Source organism: Bombus vancouverensis, chromosome 10 (genome assembly GCF_051014615.1).
Source record: "Bombus vancouverensis nearcticus chromosome 10, iyBomVanc1_principal, whole genome shotgun sequence".
Classification (NCBI taxonomy): domain Eukaryota; kingdom Metazoa; phylum Arthropoda; class Insecta; order Hymenoptera; family Apidae; genus Bombus; species Bombus vancouverensis.
Window position 1 is genome coordinate 8,311,111 of NC_134920.1, and position 20,858 is coordinate 8,331,968.

Here is a 20,858-nt window from a genome sequence, read left to right on the forward strand (position 1 = left end):
GCATTCCTATTGCAATTTTCATCTCTGCTCCAACCATTCCATTTATGGAATCCCCGTTATATTCTACTTTCGTCGTCGAGCCGTTAATTCTTCTCGATTTGTCGAGGCAAATATGATTGCGAAGAAAAAGGAAAATCGGCGAGATGCGGGCCAACGACGAGAAGGAAGGATATGCCGAACGGAACGGACGAAGAAGTTGCTTCCGGTGAATCTCGACGGCCTCGTGAAGCGTCGCGGTGGAGAGGGCAAGCAGGACGAAGGGTGGAAGAGGGTGAAACTTCGTTATCGGGAAATTCGGTCTTGAAGAAAGTCGTTAACTTTCACGGAGAGTCAGTTATTCCCCGGGACGGATTCGTCTGGTGTCGGCCAAGTCGAACAAAGTCGATTGATTCGCGGGTGAAACTCGATATTCCACGAATGGAACTTTCCCGACGCCATTAACCAGTGTTCTTTGCGGTGAAGCCCTTCCAAGTTCCTTTTGATTTACGCGGAAAACATTGTTCCCGGGGACTGGTTCTGTCTCATCGACGATCTGCAGAAAGGTTGCATGAGACGGAGGATGAGTTGCGAGACACTGCGTGGGCGCGGTCGTTTTATTCTCCGCGAGACACGGCCAACGTATGCGTTCGATGCGGTTAATTAATTCCTTTTTAATGGCTGTCAGGAAATAAAACGAAATTCAGACGATAGGAATTTCAATTTGGGCTGTAAATTCAGTCGTAATCGCAGTCTTCGTTTGGGTTACCTTTTCAAGCTGGTCATAATTCCTTTTCCGTTTTTCTTCGATTGTTGCCGTACTGACACAGATGAAACATCTGAAAATCGAAATGCGCGTAATACAACTCAATGTAGCTACATAAGTAGATTCTTGAAATTAATTAATTCTTTCTTTTAATTAATTAATTAATTCTTTTATTCATTAATTCTTGAAAGTAAATAATAAATAAATTAATTAATTAATGAAATTTAAAAATTAATATCCTCAGCATTGTGTGATTGAAACAGGAATGCTTTTACGTGGGATTTTTTCCTTCTTAATACACGGAAACGAAGGAAATGGAAGGGAAATCTAGCTGTGCATTTGTTGAAGCGACAGTGTGATTACGTTTGTTCGTGGGATTAGCTTTTTTCAACCTCTTGGACTTTCCGGTTGCTTTTGTCGGAGCCTTTTCACGGTCGTGGGATTTCTTTGCGTTCGTAGTTCCTTGTCACGGCGCAAAATAGGACGAACGTCTCAAGACTAAATTGACTTGACGAATTTTCAAGGGTCACTGAGTTCTGTGGAAACCTCGAGGAAAATGAGCTGAGAAATGAGGATTATGAGTCTCGTGGAATTTTAAAGTCTCGTTAAACAATTTCGTAATTCGCGATTAATCGAAGAAATGAATTCATCGTAAATGTAATAAAAATTTCATTTAATTTATTCTTGCGTTTTCACATGACACTAACGGCGAAAATTCGTCAAAATGTAATTGCAACGGTATCGAATCACACGGTAGGATTGCTGATTCGAACTGTGTGAGAGAAAATTCGACTCTTGCTCGTCACCAGAGCATAGTCGTCTCATTTTTAAGCGAGAATTACATGTCGCGAGCAATTAGTTGTGTCTCGTTCACGCGATATCCGTTTGTTGAGCGTCAAAGAGTAATTTTACTTAATATCTGAAAACACTGGATGGGCTTAACAGAGACACTCGTTACACTTCAAAGATATAATCCTCATGGAAGGACCGGAAATTAGATAGGAAATGAAGCGGATTGCTGAAACCGAGAACACTCGTAGTTCCTCTTAACGGTTCGCAAAGAGTCCTACAGCTGAAGTGCACTTGGTGCAAAATTGAAAAGAAAGAAGCGCTTGGAGCGCGTTGATTATCATCGTCCTCGCGAAACATCGATTTATGTTTCAATTTCATCCCCACTTGGTTACATCTGTTTCCTCTCCTAACAGAATATCAAGGGCTCGTTTCGACTAATAAATCTGTTGTTAAAACGCTTAAATTAAACAGCGAATTTGTCCATCACGATACCTAAAATATAGATATTGTAATTTATACGAACATAGTATACGAATTAAGAAGAAAAAAGCAAGCAATTTTCATGTTCGAATTTTCCTACAGATAAAAATGATACAATCGGCGATAAACCGAAATGAGAAATCAACGTGGAACGAAGATTAAAAAGCGGCGAAATGCGGACGATCGCGTGAAATAACTCAGGCCAAAAAGATTTTATCATAGCGCAATATGTGAACCCTCTGCGGACTCTCGGTGGATGGAAGATGAAAAACCTTTCAAGGATACACCACGATTTTTCAAGTTGCCACGCCGGTCGGACGTAATGTGAATTTATGGGATTATTTTATCGCGGCGTCTAGCCGCGCATTATCGGGCCACGCTTCGCTTGTAAACGCCGTTTCAACGCGCACTCCCGATTGTTTCTCGTGAAATCGTGCGACAGATTTTTTACGATAATCGCGGTACTACCGTGAACAACGATGTTGAAAGAGTTTTCACGTTGGTTCTGGCGGGCTCGCGTGTATTTCATTCGCCAGAAAAATATTTACGAAGTGCGAAATAATTTGTTACGACTGGCTTGTTTCCGCTTAGCAAGTTCCGCACGATGTAATCGCGGGTTTCGCTGTGAATTTCCGCCGCCTTGTTAAGTATTGAAATGTAATCGCGTTCTCGCGGGGCCGCCGGGTATGAAGTGGACGCTACAGGTACCTTGAAGTTAGGGATGGCGATTTGTTTGTCGAGCGACGGGAACGGTACGAAATTTATTAAGCAACAACGACGTTAATCCAAGCTCTGGAGCTGAAATATCTGTTTCCCGTGGAATTATGGCGCCGGGGGAGAACCGGCTTCGTTTTCACGCGTTAGCTTCTAACAATGTCACCGTGAAATAAACTACCTTCGAATTATACCGAAGTCGAATTCCACGCCAATTTACATAGCAGGAATTCTTCTTCTTCCTCGTTTGATACGTCTTCCATCTTATCTTGGATTAGATTTTCCATTATAAAGTAATTTGCTATTCTACTCTGCACTTGTTACCGATACAAGGCAATTAACAACGATATTATAAGATCTGATAATAAGATACATTTTCATGTATCCGAATCTTTGTTCGTTTCGCCTATTAAACACTATAACGCGCATTTTACTTCATACATTTTATATAATATCGCGTATCGCGTACATCTTTGCATCTTACAATTTCCCATAAACGACTAAACGTTCGCAACGCTACGATTAATTTCGGGAATATCTACGCTATACCGTGGGTTCGAGAGATTGGCTTGGCGTATGCGAGAAATCTTTTGGATTCGCGACAAAGCAAGCAAATCTCGCAGAAACTCCACGTGTCGTCGATCTCGGAGGAGGCGAGAAGAAACTCGCGTTTTGCAGTCGCGTGCTGACACAAGACTCGCAAGCTCGCCTTGAGCGGTTCCGCTCGCAATATCGATCACCGTCTCGGAGAAGTTGTCTACGGTAAGCCTGCTTACGAGAAAGAAGAAAAGGGCTCCGTGAAAAGGGGTAAAAGGGGTGAAAGGCTCGAGGAAGGAGTAGAAGGCTGTGAACGTAGCTTGCGCTGAAAAAAAGAGGGTAGAGGAGAGGAATCGACTGAAAGCACGCGAACAACACAAACTGGCAGAATAACAAATGAGCCATGAGAATGAAAAAAAGAAAAGTGAGGAACAGTCGACAACCGGGACGACGGGGATGAGAAAAACGGGTCGGAGAAATGGAACAGAAGCGATAGAAAGGAAAAGTGCTCTGAATCGAGGAGCGTTGGCATGGATGACGAGAATAAAAGTCGATCGATGGAAGATTCTGTCGAAAATACCGGGACGATGAACAAATCAAAGTTAATTCCGTTTCATGGCCGATTTGCGAAGCTTGCGGCGAATGACAAATGGAAAAATGTTCAAACGGAAGCTAGCGAGGCAGTTTGGCTTTATAAATGTTCTCGTAGAAGGTATTACGGAGAGTCTCGTGGGTAAAGGATTTCTGTTTCGTGTTGTGACGAGCAACGCTTGGAATATGCCAACAGCGCTGCTCTTAATGCTTGGTCATTTAGGATTGCTCGTCCTTACGGTTTAATTACACTAGGCAAAGGTAAGGTGCACTACGCTCAATGGCTTTCTCTGGTCGAGTAGATTCGAGAAATCGTGGCTTTGCGACAGGAATCGAGAATGATCGAAGTTCATTGGATTGCTTCGTTAAGAGAGTTTCAACTGTAAGTTTAAATTAGTAATGCGAAGATATACTTTTACATTGAATTGTCTTCAAGTAGATAGGTCTTTTAATAGACCTTGAGATCGTTTCATTGGAAATGAGAGCATTTTATCGCTCTAAGTATCCATATGGCCTGTTTGTACGTTATATCTTACAATTTACTATGTACACTGTAAATTCGACAAGCGTGAAAGAAGCATTTTCTTCTAGATTGCTTAGATGATTGTAAAACTCGTGATTGATAGATTGGACCGGACCCGAAGTAGCGCGTGTCTTGCGCGTCAATATAAAAGTCGTTTCACGAAGGTGTGGATTTTACAGTGGGACGTGATTGCTTGTAACCGTGGCTGTTTGAAAAGCTTAATGAGGTCCTTAATCTGTGATCATTCGTCGACTTACTGACTGCTTAATATCTACTTAACGTTTTACGAGTATTTAAGGATATCGACGCCTCGCCAGGATGCGACTGTCGCTTCCGTACGCTCGTAAACTTAACTGGCGAGATTTTAAAAGCCTTCACCATCATCCTGATGCCTCTCGATTCTCTGTCTTACATCGTGAAATGTACCGGATCAGCCGGATAGAACGAGATCGTTCTGGAAATTGCTTAAGAACGTTGGCCGAGTGTGATACGAAATGTGAGCGAACGTTAACTCGGAATTGTCTTGTCATTATCGTCGATCCAAATTTTATACGTATTCGGTTGTTTTTAGTTAGAAAAAATCCTTGCTGTTTAACGTAATGTGACCGAAGCTGCGTTTGCAAATGACACATTGTATAAAATTATAGCGAAACTTCAGTAGTGAAACAATTTACGGTCGGTTGACGTTTTGAAATCTTTTTCGAGGAAAATTCGTATGGCAGAGAAAAAAAGATTTCACGAAGCCAATGAGCACAGCGGAGGACAATGATGTATCTGGTGAAATATTTTTCTGGGTCAAAAACTGAATCAAGCGGGTTGCATCGTTGAAAAGGGGTGATGCGCGTGGCTCAAAGCATTTTGTAAAAGACAGGGAGTTTCAAAGGCGCTTCGAAAAGTTTCACCGAGGTATTCCTTCAAAAGTGTGGCACTTCGAAGATTAACGTGTCACCGTGATAGTGTTGATACTCTTTCATGCTGAAAGCTTCGGTGAAGGGAAAGGTAACGCGGTACCGTCGACTAGAAAATAAGAGATAAGGGGTGGGAAAAAAAGATGCTCTCGCGCTCGCGCAAACAAAATTTTAGCGTTTAGCTCCTCGGGCTTTCTATCCTGTTGGAAAATTTGCCATCATTTGATGTCTTCGTATAAAGAAATTTAGTTAAATATATTATCACGGGATATTTATATATCCCCGAATTTTAAAATGCTTCCTTACTTTACCGTGCAACAAACAAATACAAAATTATACTCTTTCCCTTATGAAATATATAATTTTAAGTTCGATATCGTTGAAACATTTTTACCTCTCTTTTATCTCTTCTTAACGACCACTATAAGTTCTTAATCTTTTAAAACCTTATTCTTCGACAACAGAATATTTTATTATAAATTTATTAAAAAGTGGAACATCTTTAAACTTCGTGCCTAATTTTTCCCATCAATCACGTAACACGCCCCGATATCGAAACCCTAATTCTCGAAACTTTTCCATCTACCGTTCGCCATTTTTCACAAACTCATCAAAGCTAGCCCGAATCCACTTCTTGGCTCCTCTATAAACTCACCTTCGTCCAGCCACGAAAGACAATCCTGAACGAATAGTAAATCGTTGTACGAATCGCCGACGGCTTGATGAGACACCGTATCTCGTTTCTACATGCAACAATCTAATTATTATTAGATTCCTTATGCGAAAGGGAGCGTGGCGAGCGGATATGAAGGTTTCTGCGGCTCCATCGCCGGCAACGAGCGCAATTTAACCTCGCGGCTTAATCCGGTCGTAAGATTAAATTGAATCTACAGGGAGGTTCGACAATCACGTGGAGTGCAGCGGAACGGTATGCGTGTTGGCAAGAGTGAGAAACATGCTTTGCCATTCGGGGGGTCGGAGGGTGAAGGTGGTTGCCACATAGTTGGCCATTAGTATTAAAAGCTGCACCAAAGGCAGAGTTTCGGCACCGGGCCTCCCTTTGTCGTGAACTAACTGCACGGTAACTAACTGTTCGCGGTTCCGCCACAATAAATCTGCTGTTTTATCAGATGGCTGCGTGAGCTTCAAATTGCCCGTATCGATCAATCAGTGCGCGTCAAAGGACGAAAAGTTTCGCCGGCGCGGCGTGTGGCTTGCACGCGTTTCGCGCCTAATACATGAACCCGTGAGCGAGTTACTTTCCGTCCCGTTTGGGAAGCCACGATGCGCCTCTACAAAATTTCATTACATCGCCGCGTATGAAATATGGTTCCTCTTGAATCCTTTGACGCATAAATCTTTTCCACGTGGTTCGAAGAGAAAGAGAGAGAAAGGGGAAATAAGGAATTATCGAGTTATGCACGAATATTCGTTTGTCGGATGTTTCGTTCGCGAAATAAAGAGGTCACGTAACCCGGGATCATATGCAAAATGTCAAGATTTTCGTGAGGAATCGATCGCTGACACAAGCAAGAACAACATTGGTTTCTTTGAAGGGAAAAGAGGGCATCGTGATAAATTTGCATGAATAAGTTACTTCCGCCGTGCTGTTTATTCCGTCGAGTGGGTGAAAGGCTGCGAATGTTTGCATCGAAGCTCAACGATACCCTCGATTTCCGTGTTGCTTATTCGCTATCGACGCCGCGAGGAGGAAGCTCCTTCATTCTCGTCTCTGTCCGTCGAACCGTGAAAACTTCGGAAACGAGAAACTTGCAGTTTTCTGAAACTCTAGTCAACGATACCGTTTACCTTTTTGATCGATTTCTAGTTATCCGTTTTAAAGACGTTCGACCGCCATAAAACGAGACGATTTTAAGAAAGTTTGTCGGCTGCTACGTTAATTAACGGACTATAATTACTCTGTTCATTAAAAACAAATGTGGGCTTTTAATTTACTTTTTAGATTCTTCCATTTGATCCATGTAATTAATGGTAAAATCAATTAGATGGCGGAAAGCGTCGAAGTTTCTCGGTGAGCGTTTACTCGTAAAAAGTTAGTTTCTTTCCAACAAACTTGTTACTCTCGATCATTTTTCATGAATTCTTTATCAATGGAACTCAGTCAAGCTACTCTGATGAACTTTGTGCATCTACTAATCCTTTAAATATTTCGCAAAGGATTACTCGCTACAGTGCAATTACTCAACGTTCTCGATGTATTTCGTATCGTTTAATTACGAAAAGATTACAATCTTTATTGAAAATCTCCATTACACCATTCAACGGACGCGCCGCAAATTAAAATTATTTTTTAATATGCTTGGCATGTGTGTGTATGATATTGTTTTTATCAAGTTTCTTCCTTTATTTCGTTGCAAAATTTACGAAATATAAAACTTGTAAAACACAAACTGAAAATAATTGAATCTTGTAACGATTGCAAATTCTCTTTACGAAAATTTCCTGCGAAAAGTGTTCTTTCGTCGCCATTACATCTCCAATAATGCGAAACGAATCTCCGAAAACGAATGAGCGAACGAATGAAACCAATGAACCCAATTTACCAAATATCCCCCTACACCTCAATTTTGTTTAATTCGGCCGTTTCCCCCGACTTTCCTCGTGGCGATTGTTATCTCCCCTTGGCCTGATTTTCCGCGTCAATTACTCCGATGTAACGTAGAAAAGACAGCAGAGGAAGTAACAACGGGGTCGTTTCTTGCCATACGACCGCACAACATGAAAGGGCCTGCAATAGATATTCACATGGAGCGTCGCGTCTGATTCTTACCCCTATCCTCGTCGATTGTTCGCGAAACAGGGGGTTGTGTTACATCGTGGCCCGTCTGACACACGTTGCCACGCACGTCACGTAAACATCGAACCGTGCGAGCGCGTCAGTCAACTCTGTAATTATGCTGTCTCAATAAGCATTGTTACGTTTCGATAAGCAATCGCTGCGACCCGAGAAGACAATCGAACGGAATTCGATGGACCGTCTGTTCGTCATCGAGGTTGATGAAAGTTCGCCGCGGATTTCCAGCTTTTCACGACTCACTGAATACTCTGGCATTGGCATTGAATAATTAGTTCCTTTCTCCGACTGGCCAACTTTCAACTTGTTCCCTTCGTTCCTTTTTCGTCTTGAAAGTCGCTAGGCGTGGCTGCTGTTGTTACAAGTATCCTCGAAGGTGACGCTGTCGATCGATGCGTAATTGTCATTAAAAACCACGCTGAATGTTTATCGAAACCAATTTGTATTCTATGCTCGCTACTGTCGCGTGATACGTTTTCTTAGAAACAGAGTTTACCTTCATTTAACATTTACAATTATTATTATTATTATTTTTATTAATAATATAATGTCATAAATCTCACTTGTGTTAAGAGATTTGCAAGTCTAGTTGAACTATAATATATTCAGAGCATATGGTTGTTGTATAGTTACTGTTACAAATTCTTATTTTTTATTCCTAGTGTGGAATTTCGTTCTCGGAATTTCTAAGCCCGTAACGTTCGTGGCGAAGATTTCAGAAAGACGTGGTTGGAAAACGACTGCACAGCAACGAAGCGATAAAAGGGTCGTAAAACTATTGCATAAAGACGGGGGTAAATGTAAACGACGATGGTAAACAAGGGGCGATAGTAACAATTGTAAAATGTAATAATCAATCTGTGAAATTACTTGAATCGCGAAATGCTGTATTATGTTTGCAACAGCCATTAAAAGAGTCATTAAACGGTGGAGGAATTAATCAGTTCGTGTTGAAGTTGTATCGCGAGCTGTTCGCGTTTTGTACACGATCGCGTCAAATATCATTACGATTCTCGTTGAAATGTATTAATTTACAAAATATTAATTTACGGGCTACGGGCTGACGTTCCCGGTAAACGTCCGTCGTAATCGGCACACAATGTAATTGATACACAAGTGGAGCTGACGTAGTCCTGGTTACTAATTGTCCCGTTTCAACGAGCATTGTCACGTTTTAACTATCATTGAACACCGTCAAAAGACAATGGGTCTGATTACAGCTCGACGAATTCACGTTTCTGTCGTGACATGGACATTATCTACATGTTCAGTGGAAAGAATGAACGTTCAAACGATCGATGATTAAAAAACTGGCTATTCTATTGATTTCTGATTATCTTCTAACTGATAGCGACTTCCATAGCCAAAAATAGGAAAGATCATTAGTTGAGTGAAACTGAGTTGTACGTATTGGTGCCGTTGATATCGAACAATCAGACAACGTTGAATTTATTTATTGGTTTTCTTAAGAGAAAGAAAGAAAAAGTATAGAGGATCTCAGACGACGCTCCTCAACGTTCGAGGATCCAACGTTTTAACAATTAACATTTAAATAACTTTTTGATCAGCGACACTACGTCTGTTCGTTCTTGCCATGCGATTCTGCGTTTACTATTTTATTAACAAATTATTTTCTAGCTTTCTATTTAGTAATAGCATTGACAGACGCAGACTTCCATCTTCTTGCCGCACACTTGACCACATGCCACATATACAGCCGTAAGTGTTATCGACGCTCAACACATGCTTATTACAGCGATAATAGCTTACAGTCGCGTGTTAGTCCGATCAGTTTGTATTCAAGTACCCAACATGCATCACGTATATTTGGTCAGTGTTGTTATTTGCATCATTTTTGCGCCGTATGCTTCATCATGGAATTTATTAGACAAACTTCGTCAGGAACAAATAAAACAAAATGATTTGCGAAATGCACTTGATTACCAAAATGTACAACTTCCTGTTACAAAGCCTCCAGATATATATATCAGCCCACAAGTTGCTAGTAAGATATTCGCCGTAATTATAGCTGTGATCGCAAAATGTGTTTACCTCATCATAAAATGCAGAAAAATAATTTGTTGTTGCTGCTGTGGAACGGATCATAACGAAGACAACGAAGGAAATACCACTTTTGATGTATAAAGCTTCGCTTTAGGTGAGAAGTGACTATAGACACATAATAATTTGAACGACTATTAAAAAGTGGAAAATGCAAAAGATTATATATTTTTTGGCGTAGATTGTTGAAAACTGGCAAAGGATTTGATCATGTTTGGAATTTCAGTGATTTATTGGCCACGATGATATTTGCACTATTTGCACTATATGTTTCGTTAATAAGAAAAATACAAACGGCTATGGTGATTTATAATTACATTTACAATCGTAGTGACAGCGTAATTATGAACATTTAAGTGTCTTTTCATAATACCACATTTTATTTTTATTTTTATTTTAAAAGAGATACTTTTATCTTGACTATTCCGCAATTTTATGTTATCAAGGTTAAGCAGTTTGTTCTCTATCATTCGTTTCCTGTATTTAATTTTATTATCTTACACGAATGTTGATTAGGTGTATACATGTTACCATAGGCGGCCATAAATGATCGGTTCTTTCTCCACTTGCTTATGAAAACAAAAGAACGAGAAATGATTTTATAAATGAATAATATGTAATCAGTAATAATTACTAATAAAATAAATCTTGCTTGAATTTTTGAAAAATCCTTTTTCCTATCTCTCCTGCAGCAAAAAATTCCCGAAAACCATTAGAAAGACACAAATGTTATCGACAAGAACCGCATTTCAATTAAAAAATAAACTAAAGCGCTAAACCTCAAAACGAAAATTCCAGACTAAATAAATCAATAAATTAATTATTATCATTTATGTTAAAGTATAGAGAGGATTCGGAAATATAAATAGTTTACTTTATTCACACACAATAGCTATACATATATATTACACTCTGAAGACCTCGATAACTTTCTTGCACGCGCGTTTGTTGTCAACCGACTCCTCTAGATTCTTCTAACAGTTTCCAATCGTCTTTTGTCTCAACTGAGACCTGGACGCCCTCTGACACTTACACATACACATTCGCATGTACCTAACAATTTATAATAATAATTAACAATCAATAATTAATCATTTATCACGCTGACAAGTATGCGAATGATCGATGTGACATATGCGATAATGCTGACTATTGGCATATATTGTATATATGCGTGATAAGCTCGAGCATTGTAATATTTACATAGAAATATTAGGATACGGATGAAAGAATATCACAGAATGAATTTAAGAACGAATCACAGCGCACTGTCACTTTTCACCGAAATTCCTACCAAGATCTTCGTTTCTCTATGGAAAGACAAGCCTTACAATTAGTCTAAGGTGTTACGCGCAGTTAAAATAAACTACAGTAGGATCTTGATCGAGCGAATCGCGATTATCCATGATCAACTTAGATCACGATTATCCACGGTTTTCCATTTACCGATAACAAACGCTTCCACGTATATAGTTTATGATTCTCTTCTGTTTTTAAACGAATGTAAAATTGAAGAAACAGATAAAATTTAGGTAGGCTTATATAGGCTATAGTTTGCTTATGATTATATTATAAAGGGAAATAGATCTTCTAAAGACGAAGAGCTTATTTTGGCATGGAAAATACATCTTCACTTATCTCCTCTCGAACCTTGATTATCCATTGGACTTTAATTCGCTACAAATTCAGTACAGACGTCGACTCTTGACCATTCATTTTTGTAATTCAACGGAATTCCGCCTGTGACATCAGCCGCAGGATGTTGTTACTCGGTTTATTAGTTACGTGCCTTATTTGGAATGTCTTATTCGCGCCATTTTATTACCACGCTAAAAGCGGCAGTTACGTATAATATGAATATGCAATTTTATGACCACTCGGGGGAAACTCGCGTTACCAACATAAGCGAGTTATGCATTTTGTCCCGCAGGGGGGACTCTCTGGCTTATTCGAGAGGAAAGTTGAGCTCGATGAGAGAGTGCAAAGTGTGTCTGTATGCCGTGTGCAGAGAATGAGAGGAAGACGGAGGGGAAGCGTAAAGTAGGGACTAAAGAGGAAGAGGAAACTTTCATCTCGAGGTAAATTTCGAAATTCATTTCTATGAGCGGGTAGAACGGCTGTCTGTAAACTTATTTGCATACTGCGAGGACTGTTTGTCGAAAAACGGAAATGATTTCTATACGATATACAGTTTCTGCCAGCAACATTTCCATTTCTCCGTGCGTCGCCTTTCACTCGTTCATTACCTTCTTTCATCCTGAACATCCTGTTTCAAGGATGACCGACCACGATCACCTTGCCTCCAGATTGCCATCTTTAATAACATTTAATCGCGTGCATCTCCAATACTCCTCGTTGACAGCCACGAAAGCTGTTACCACGCTCTTACTACGGGCGATCGCGATCCACCGATTGAACCATGAAACCATTAACAAAGAAGCGTAGCCAAGTGCTCGTAATCCTTGTTTCGTGGGCGTGTTCCGCGCTTTCTCATCACGCCGTGCGTGACGAATTGCCACGACGACGTTCCCCGATCTTTTCAAGCTTCTATCTTTCTTCTCGATAGGGTCGACGACCACCGACAACAGGGTTAACTCGTCGTCATTTTTCACGTGCCGGTAATCGACCGGCACCTTCCTCCAGTCTATTGTTCGACGGACAACTGGCTGTACGTCGCGTCACGTTGGCTCGATCGAGTCGATTCAGTATTTCAAATGGATATAATCGAGTTGCGGTCTTGATTAAATCATGTCTCTGACCTAGAAGATTCCCCGTTCGAACCACAGACTCTCTGTTTGATCGGGCTGTTTCTTTCATCGGACTGCACGCCTTTCATCGACTTGAGCTTCCGATCTCAACACCACTATCTTCAACATAGTCGTGCCTGAAAACGGAACCGTGTTTCTGATTGAATCTTGTTTCCTGTTAGAAACAGGTGGTTAGACATGTGTGTGGTAACTTTGATTGAACCACGTCCTCTTCCCTCATGTATATTCTCGTCTCAAGTTGGATTATCGATCGAGAGCTGGTCCTCGATGAATGTTCTGTTCGAGTTTTATTCCTATTCATTATCGAACCTCGCTTTTATTCCATTTCTATCGAATCGAACGTCCATTGTTCCTATCGCATTGTATCGTTGCCTGAATTCTGATCGAGCTGTACTACTTATTTACGTAGCATGGTTACGTAGCACCGTTCTTTCTACTCAATCGTATCTTCGGCCTAATTGTCTTATTGGCCGAAATGTGTTATTTATTTACGTGTAAGTACTCAAGAACGAATATAGTCGAACGATAGGATAAATACGTTGCCCATATTGTAAAGCAAGTTTCAGAACACGCATCCGACTATGACTCGACGCTTTTTAGCCAAATTGTTTCGTTCGGGTCGACGATGAGTACAAAAAATTGTACTAGTCCTAAAGATGTTCTGTAACATTTTGTGGTTCTATCAAAATTCAAGATATTTTCCGCCGTAATGTACATACGCCTGACATGGCAACCGTTTATTACACTCGTCTTATTAGAGTCTATAAGAAGCATCAGCGAGACTGTTCTCGAGGAAACCGCCGGAAAATCTGCCTTCTTTCTCACCGTTTATTCCAAGAAAGTATCACGCCCTTCGTGGCAACGGGGTAATCCAATTTCTCGCGATATTGCGTAACAGCACGACAAAGTGGGTTATTTCTTGCTTCCTTTTCTTTTTCTTCTTTTGTTTGGCAACCAACGTTCTGTCGACGAGGGGCTCATTCTCGTTAGATAATTAATTTATCGACGCCCGTCTCGACCGGAACCGAGTTTACTCCTGTACACCATTAAATGCATGTACTGATAATGAAATTTCCCGACGTTGCGATGCTCCCTATATCAAGCAGGCTGCTTTGCAGCATCGATAAAAAGTTTATGCTCGCGAGGGTTAAGCGAGTAACGGAGTAAGGGAGACGCGTAGTGTCCAGTTGTTCGACGAAACGCTCTCACGTTATGAAGTTTCATAAGCAGACGAAATGGTCGCGTGATCCGCTTATGAGCCCTGTGTAATGGCACCACTCCCGTATCGCGAACGGAGATGGAGAAATAATGGTGGAAAATTTGTAGACGAAACGTTCTCCCACTCTTCTTTCGTGGGAATTCGTGTGGTCGTATTGGTATTTGCTTATTCGATCGATCGTCGTGATTTAACGAAAGTAAGAGAAATCTCGCTTTTTCTTTCGGTTTCTTATTTCTTTTTGTATAGAGCGTCTCGTAATATGTGGCATCCTTTTCGGGGATTGATTTTACGCCTGAAGACAATGAAACGTCCGTCGAAGATACTGAAACACCACATTATAGAATAGAAGAATGGTTTCGACAACGATGTAATGAAAGTAAGAAAAATCTCGTTTCTAGTTTTCGGTTTTCTATTTCTTCTTATAGAGGGTGCATTATGTAAGCCCCTCTTCAGGAATTGATCGCACAGCAGAAAGCAATGGGACGTCTATTGAAAATGTTGAAGTATCACATTATGAAACGAAACATCAAGTTCTCAACAATATTAGAAGACACCAGGAATGAGAAAATAATCAGATCAATAACAAACATATTCGATAGAACTATCTTGCAAAATTCAGCTAATAATATTTTTAGTAAGATTGTAGAAATCACGAGACGCAAGTTACTAGGATTAACAAATTCTGCTGCACAACGGTAACGAAGTTGGTAATGAAGTTTAATTTTCACAGTGCTGATTATGCTTCATTCCTGTTTAATATCGCATTCGTTGATTTCTGAAATATCTTACAGGAATATACATATAACGACTGGCGTAGAAAATCAGTTAATCCATCCAGAATACAACGTAAACAGCTACTACGCGCAGCTTCCGAGCAGAACTTAGGCTACCCGGTCCTTGGGTCAACAAGCTGTTAATTATCCCTTTAAAACTTGGGCGTAAAGAGTAACCGCGATTTAACCGTCCGTGAAACTTCACAAGAGTGTCAGCTTGTTACGCTATTAACGAATCTCGCCAAATACTCATGGCGAATCATCCCTTAAGTGCAACCTACAGAATTGTCTATGGAATCGTACACAATCCTCTATACCATAAGCGATCGATAAGAGGATAATTCGACGGCGAAAGAGATCGAAGAAAAAGATAAAAGACGAGAAATCTTAGAAAAGTATGGTACGTACACATGTAAAACACTGGAAGAAAAGATAGAAGGAAGTATTATCCTTGGAAAGGATATTAGTTCTTGAAACAGGAGAGCCAAGGGAGAAAGTATGGTAGAGTAAGGGTGGTAGAGTATTGCAGAGGAGGAAAGCTCGCGTTCAACGGATGTTGAAAAAGAAAAAGACCCAAACGATGTATTATACGTGCTACTTAAGAAGAATAAAATCTTCAGAAAAGATTCTATAAAAATAGAATATTCGAAGGACAAGAAAAGATAAGCGAAGAAGGATATCGAAGAAGGAAATAAAGCAGAGAATAAAACAGGGAAGAAGGATGGTGATCTATCATCGGTCTACGCAGTTTTAGCGCCAGTTTTCCGCCGAAACGTAATTTAAAAGTTGGCAAGTTCTGACAACGTACGACGCGACACCCTCTGCTGCTGTTAATGAAACTCCCCTCCGACTTGTATTTTCAATTTTACAGGGTGCACCAGTACACCGTCTTCCTTCTCCTTGTTTGCCCCGCCTGCTTCTTTGTGCGGCTGCTTCGTTTCCCGTAGAAGCTACCAAGCTCGGTCTCCTCCACCTCTTCTTTTTTCATTCTTTTTCTTTTCTTCTCCTTTTTTACCTTCTTAACGGCTGTTCACCCTGTATACAAGTTCGCCGTCTTATAAGCTGCTGGGTTCATATTCTTTTAGTACCTAGCCCGTTGTGTGTTACTATCGTTTATTCCCTCGTCGCTTGCTAGCTTATCATTCGACGAGCGTTCTCCTCCGTGTTTCCTACCAAGCCGCTTTCTACCGTGACCACAGGAAATATTGAAAACTCCCTCGCTTCCTTCGAACCTCATTTATTTGGTGCTTCAAGTCCTTCGAGGGCAGGTCCTTCAATTTTGCTGCTAGTTCAGCTCATTAGAAATCCCATTAGAAGTTTGCCTCCGGTTTTAAGAACTATAATATCATAGACGTACTTTCGTCATTTAAATAGTAGTGAAAAGACGTGGATTTCATAGAGTTTCATGTTAATCATTCATGAGTTTGTTTATTCTGTAGAATAATTTACGAGTAGTACGAAAATGAAATTCGAGTACCGTGGAAAAGTTCACCGAATACTATGACAGAGTTAATCGAAAGAAGCAAGATCCCATTTACAGAGTTAGCTTACAGAGCAGTAAAAACGTAGTTGCACTGTTTATCTATTTAAAATACTTTGATCTTGTTTCAAACATATCTGGATCAGTTATCAACAGAATGACGAAGATTCAACTTGAATGAACACATAATCGCAGATATTATTTTCGAATGGTCCATTCACAAAGATATGATTGCTCGGTATACGTTCGAAAATGTATTTCGATGCGAAACTTTCCTCTCTCCTTCCCTTTTCTCTTTCTGGGAAACGATTTCGCGAATTTTTCACTGGTAAATTTCGCGAGTAAGAATCGGATGAAACCCTAGCAGCCGTCTTTTCTTGGCGCACATTTTCCAAAGCGAGCGAGCACACGAACGACCAGGTACGCGGGAGGCGGAGGCGAGGTAACATCGCGGCGGAGTGTGCAAATAAGCGCAAAATGACTGTCGGCAGTTGGCCATATTGGCGTGAAGTTGGAAAACGGCGGGCGATACGCGACAGCTCGACACCGATCCTCTCGGAATTCATATCCGAGGGAAAAGTTTCACGTCGCCGACAGGTTTCCTCGTAGCTCGTGAAACCGAGTCGAAGGGTGAGGGGGAAAAAAATCATTTCGAGGCGACCCTAAACGATCTGAATTTTACGATCGCGTGCTGCGAATCGCGGCTACCACATCTTTTACGCGTCGCAGGAAAACGTCCTACCGCGATAAGAAAGCGCGTAAAATTAGCTCTGCAGCTTGATCCTCACGATCTGGCTTGATACACTTGTTGATTCGGGAGAAAGTGAATCCCAAACGAATTCTCGAGTAACATGTCATGAGACAAAGTAACAACTGCCGATATTTATTCAGAACTTCACGTGGTTTCAGAGAGCAGACAAATTTAAAACATCGGCTACACGTTCAAAAATTTGCTGCAGTTTGTTTGCGGTTCCACCAAAGAGAAACGCCGCTCGAGTTGACAGGATAATATGCTCGATTTTCAGAGGAAATAGTCCGTAAACCGTACGAGAAACGATATGGCTGATTTACAGAAGGAAATTTCTCAATCCGATCGCAATAATTTTTTAATGAAACTGTCTTACTATCGAAGGTACTTAAATGTTGGAGCTGATAAAAATGATATAAAAATTCGGGCGTCTGTGAGAGACGAATGATCTGTAGATAAGATTTTTACTTTTTTGCCGAGATATAGGAACGATAATACAGAATAATAGTAGAAAGTAACAACAAGAACAGTAATAATAATGACAATTCTAATTTTTACCATGCATACTGGAAGGTCGAGTAACGCAAGAATCTCAAAGTGCATAGAAAACAGGGAACCGTCCTTAATTTAGGTCCGAAGGAATCCAGACTGCCGTTTTACGAGCTGACATTTATTGTGCCACTGTTTTCTCTTGATACTAAGAGATAAATATCGGCAAAAGTTTACGTTGGTCCATGCAATGAAATTGCGCGAAAGATGAACGCGTCTCGCGAGAATACAAGTTCGTAGCTAAAACGCCTTTTATTTTAGTTTTTAGATATCGACCTTTTGTATTTCTAAATATCGTTGAAGCAAATGTTTTTTGGCCGCAAATTTGTCTACATAATAGTTTCTGTATGAATGAAAATACGTATTTTGTTTATAGTTTAATATGAGAATTGCTTGTTTAGAAAGTCACTTGTCTCTGTTCGTATCCCTTCCGGTGAAACAAATTTTGAAAATACAATCGCGTAGTTTGCTTTGAGATCCACGGCGTTTGATGTCTACATTGGTTCTGAGTTGACTGCTCGTGTTCATCGCTTTCAGGCATTTTGAACCTGCGTTAGTGACATTTTAAGTCGACGCTGTTTCGCTGTAATACCAGACGTTGAAGTGTCGTTTATTTCAAGCTTCAGCTCGTGCCGTGCGCTTCGGGGCTTTGTCTCCTCTCTAAATTCCCAGCTTTCGTCTTTATTCCCAATCGTCTCTGCTTCCATCGTGTATTATTTCTTAGTTCTCATTTTCTAGGTTCCGATTCTTTTTTTATACCTTCTTTACAATAAGATATTTATAAAGTTGCATTGTTTTATAATCCGTACACAGTCTAAATTCAAATAAAATCACGATAAATACAATACGAATACAACGGTACAGCTACGACTAAAGTCAGAAATTCGTCCAACGATCAATATGTCGAAGAACAATTCATTTATAAATTCGGTTGTTCAAACATGAATTTCGATCATTTAAACGGAAGTATTGCGAATACTACCATCGTATATAGGAATGGTGGAAATTATTCAAACTGCTTTGTCCATATGAATATGCTGAGATAAATGGAATTCTATTGTACGAATAGTCGGTACAATTCGTCAAGCGGAAGAGACGTTAGGTGTGAACGTAGCTTAACGTAGTTGCAGGGTAAACGGGGCCGCTACTTGGAAAATTTATAGGCGAATTTGTGCATATGAGCTGCGCCTACTACCAACACGCTCCACGTAAAGCGCCCTTCAATGGAAATAACCGCGACGCCCATACGGTGTAATTAATGCCCGGCACTAAATTTATTTTAATCACCGAGATTACTAGGAATAATAACCGCTAAGTGGTGTTCGCAGTCTAATGTCTAGCAGGCAACGCTGGTACCGTTGTTTCGGCCGATTTTCCAACAATTCGCGGCCATGAACGACAGGCAAATTTCACGATCATCGTATCACACGTATCGAGGACTCTTCTCGCGATCCCGGCTAAACTATTCGTTTATTCGATAATTATAATCGAGCGGATTCAATATCGAAAACGCTTGATGCCAAATCAATTTGATGTTTTTTTTTTCTCCTGCTAGCAGCGAATTGTATTGGTAGAGAAATATTGCGATTCTCATCGAGGTAAATAAATCCTAGCCGGCCTATGAAAAAATATTCCCCTTTTTTTCACCAGGATCAATTTTGGCCAGGAACAATTTCCCTGTTGTGTTTTGTTTTATTAGCGGATGTGATATAGCGATGTCAATTTTCGCCTATATTTTTAATGGATTTGCCTACGCAAGCTTTAAACGCTCGTCGATTCCGATTTAATTTGACGAGTATAGGTGTGCACCGGAATAAAGTTGAAAGTAGCATTGCATACTTTTAATGATCGATCCGATAAAGAATATCCCGTCGTTACGTTACGCTCGACATTTTCAAGAATTGCTTCGTCCAGAGGAAACTTCGATCGTACCTGACCGTACAACTTCTGACGTCTGCATGATAATTTAGCAAAGGCGCGCTCTCGCCGATCGATTCGTGTTCCCCGAAAGATCGCTGTGAAAGGAAAAAAATGGATTCGTTCTTGGAAGTTACCCCGGTGCAGCTGAGCAGTCGGTATTCCCATGAAGCTCGTCGGTCGCCAATAAAGCTGTCGAAGGAAATATTCCTCGGTTCCTCGTGGGTGGAAAGCATCCAGAGTCGCTTCGATCGGCTGCGACTCGGCCGGATGCAATTCGTCTGAATCTGCATTGAATCGGCCTTCGAGCCGCATTGTTCGATTCTGGACCGGTGTTACGGACAAACAAGAGGATTGATATTTTTCCGCCGTCCCGCATAGATAATACCTCCATTGAATTGCAGTCGTCGTGACCGACGGCTGAACGAACGATGGAAGAAAAAAGATGGAGAAAAAAGTGAGAGGAAGAAAGGAAGGGAGTAAGATAAGGTGTAAAAGATGAAGGAAGAGAGTCAGACGTGATAAAAAAGGAAGAGAAGCGGGGGAAGATAATAATAATTGGATCCTAGAAGGAGTCGACGGCCTCTAACAGGCTGGCCATTATTTCACGAAATATTACTTTCAATCTCTAACGAAGTACAAGCCGGTGCTTCGAACAATTTTCATTGTGCCCAGACGCAACAAAAGAGTATCATTAAATGTGTCTGGCGGCACGTTGCTCGCACGAGCAAAGATTAGGCGGCGGCTGGTTTTAATTTAATTGTAATTAAACGTAAACGAGGCCACGCGTTCGCTCTTCCGCGCCGCGCGAATTAACGACCCTAGTACACCGACTGGGAAATCCATACACAAACTCAAGACACATCTCTCGATTGAGTCTTGTGGTTGCTGGATCTGATGCTTTCGATGCTTGTTATTTTTCACGAACGAACCACACGTTGCATTGTCTCGAGTACCTTTAAATTTTCCATTTCTATTGCTCGACCAAGCTCTCTCGTTTTCAATTATATTAACGTGAACTAAAATATATGAACGATATAAATGGTAAATAAATATAGCGAATAAGGTGAAAATTGCAAATGGATTTTCAGTGGACATATTTTCACAGGAATTTATGAAAATTAGCTAACCGCACAAGGTAATAATTCTCTTTAACGATGTTACAACTTCAACCCCTTGGTGTTCCGTTTTAAGGCATAATGTATGTCCGCTAGTGTTTCCGCGTTCTACGAAAAGGAGCA

The 20,858-nt window shown here is 40.7% G+C and overlaps 1 protein-coding gene and 1 long non-coding RNA gene across 4 annotated transcripts in view; both read left to right on the top strand.

Annotated features, from left to right (window-relative positions):
* Fas3 (fasciclin 3) overlaps positions 1 to 20,858 on the top strand; it is a 343,542-nt gene that overhangs the window by 169,391 nt on the left and 153,293 nt on the right. The gene's annotated exons all lie outside the window — the stretch shown is intronic.
* LOC143303246 (uncharacterized) lies at positions 9,813 to 10,820 on the top strand. The gene is made up of 2 exons (XR_013059366.1): positions 9,813 to 10,260; positions 10,345 to 10,820. It is a non-coding gene; the product is annotated as an uncharacterized LOC143303246 (long non-coding RNA).